The sequence below is a fragment of the Vulpes vulpes genome, chromosome 5 (genome assembly GCF_048418805.1).
Source record: "Vulpes vulpes isolate BD-2025 chromosome 5, VulVul3, whole genome shotgun sequence".
NCBI lineage: Eukaryota > Metazoa > Chordata > Mammalia > Carnivora > Canidae > Vulpes > Vulpes vulpes.
This window is the reverse complement of record NC_132784.1, coordinates 113,926,370-113,928,873: the sequence shown is the minus strand read 5'-3', so window position 1 is coordinate 113,928,873 and position 2,504 is coordinate 113,926,370. Positions and strand designations below refer to the sequence as shown.

The 2,504-nt window shown below is 50.2% G+C and overlaps 1 pseudogene; it reads left to right on the top strand.

Annotated features, from left to right (window-relative positions):
• Positions 1-402: 402 nt before the first annotated feature.
• LOC112910092 (olfactory receptor 10J1-like) lies at positions 403-1,806 on the top strand (annotated as a pseudogene).
• Positions 1,807-2,504: the final 698 nt, after the last annotated feature.

Genomic DNA, 2,504 nt, shown 5'->3' with positions numbered 1-2,504 from the left:
GAGACTTGAATTTGCTGCATCTTCCCTGGCACGATTGTTTGTCTACCTCTGCAGAGAGAGTGTATGCCTACTAAGCTGCAGCGGCTATAAATTTGCCTCTTAGTTTAGGGAAGGCGAAGCTGTAGTGTAGTTTATAATGTGAGTCGGTGCTGCAAGCCATCAGCAGACTTCCATCCTGCGGAGGGCAGTGGGCAGAGGACGGTGGTCAGTTAAGACCTGCCTTTTCTTCCTTGAAAACAAGATGGACCTTCCTGAGTCAGCTTTGCTCCCACTTCCTAAAGGATCGGCGAGGTAACGATTCATAGTCTTAAAATAAAAAAAAAAAAGAAAGTCCCCAGTCAATCTTTAAACTGGTTTCAATTCTCTAATTCATCCATAATCCCAAGCTGGGGAGATGCACAGATGGAGGAGGAGGAACGCAGTTGCAGAGCGTTTGTGGGCAGAGGTGCGGCCCTGGCGGGGAGACGGTCATCCACGTAAATAAGAGCACATCGCGCCACAACAGGTGTCGGTGGGCTGACGCTTCATCAGCCCTCAAGGAACTGGGAAAGATTTAAACAAGAGAAGAAAGAAAAAAATAAATAGATAAACAAGAGAGGAAGAGGAGGGGCAGTCCAGATGTCAAGGAGGAAGAGTAGGGTGAAGCAGGAACATACGCAGTTATGTTGTGGGAATACGAAGGAAGGAAAAAAAGAAGAATCTGAGACCACAGGGAATCATGATAGATGGTCACAGCATAAAAGTATTTTAAATAAGCCCAGAGATTAACTTGAATGCATTGGGAAATGTATCCCCAGGTTTACAGCTGAGAACTAAATGCAATCAGTTTGAGAAATGTGCCTCCACGGCCTTGCTGACACGATGCGCGTCTGCTCTTCCACGTTTCAGGCTTAGCAGCTGCTCATTGGAGACAGACAACCACACTTCCAGCACTGGGTTGATCTTCCAGGGCTTCTCGAGCTTCCGCGGGCACCAGCTCACCCCTGTTCGCCGTGTTCCTTGTGCTCTACACCTTCACCCAGGGTGGCAACATCGTCATCGTGACCTTTGCCTCCACACGCCCATATACTTCTTCCTGAACACGCTGTCTGCCTCCGAGATGGTCTACACCCTTGTCATTCTCCCACAGATGCTCTCCAGCCTCATGGGTATGAGCCAGGCCATCTCACGGGCAGGCTGTGCCAACCAGATGTTCTTTTTTGTAACCTTGGGCATCAACAACTGCTTCCTGCTCATGGCCATGGGCTACAACTGATACATGGCCATCTGCAACCCCTTGAGATATTCAGTTGTTATCAACAAGAAAGTGTGTCCAGCTGGTGGGGGCAGGGAGCCTGCAGCATTGCGTTGATGGCAGCAATGACACAAGTGACATCTGTGTTCAGGCTGCCCTTCTGTGCCACGAGGGTGGCCCACTTCTTCTGTGACATCCGACCCGTGATGAAGCTCTCCTGCATCGACACCACAGCAAATGAGATCCTGACTCTGATCGTCAGTGTGCTGGTGATCCTGGTGCCCATGGGGCTGGTCTTCATCTCCTACGTCCTCATCATCTCCACCATCCTCAAGATCCCCTCTGCCCAGGGGTCACCTGCACCTCCCACCTCACCGTGGTCATTGTCCACTATGGCTGCGCCTCCATCGCCTACCTCAAGCCCAAGTCGGAGAACACCAGGGATGAGGACCAGCTTGATCTTGGTGACCTACACGGTCATCACCCCGCTGTTGAACCCGGTGGTGTACACCCTGAGGAACAAGGAGGTCAAGGATGCTCTGCTCCGGGCCACTGGCAGGAGGCTTTCCTGATGAGAGATGGGAAGTGCTCCCCTGAGGTTCTCGGCATCTCCTCCCAGCAGGAATAGGAGCAGAGCCACATGCCCTGGACTCCCAGAGACCTGCCCCGTAAGGAAGCAGAACAGCAGGAGCATCCAGCTGTGGGTCTGAGAACTTTAAAGCCCCTGAACAAAGCATTAGGCCTGTTTATGTGGGTAACTAGACAAACGAGGACAGGAATTGCCTGAAGAACAGATCAGGAAATAGTGTGGGCCCCGGATTTTTCAGTGACTTTTTGGTTTCTAGTGAAGGCAACAGAGAAAAAGCAGAACCCAGGACATGTATTTTTCCCCTACAATCCCTTCCAACTTAAGAACATGAGGACTTCTCAAGCTGGAGCCCTGTTAGAATCGGTTTTTATATGACATGTCAAGTAACAAGTGACGGTGTGGATAGGGAGAGTGGCCTCCAGGTGGGCTAGCAAGGGAAAATAGATTTCCTCTCCTGGCTGTTTCAACTTATCCTAGTTTCTAGCAAAACTGCTTATTAAAGATGGTGATGGACTATAGACAGTTTAATTAGAGATCCTCACAATTGCAGATCTTGTCAGTCTTAAGGGCACATTCAAAGATCCTCCTGGGTGGGTTTGGCTGTTGTTGAATCAGATAGCGTGTAATGGGCAATAACAATGCACGAGCCATGTCCTGGATTCTGGGGAAGGCCGATGAAGA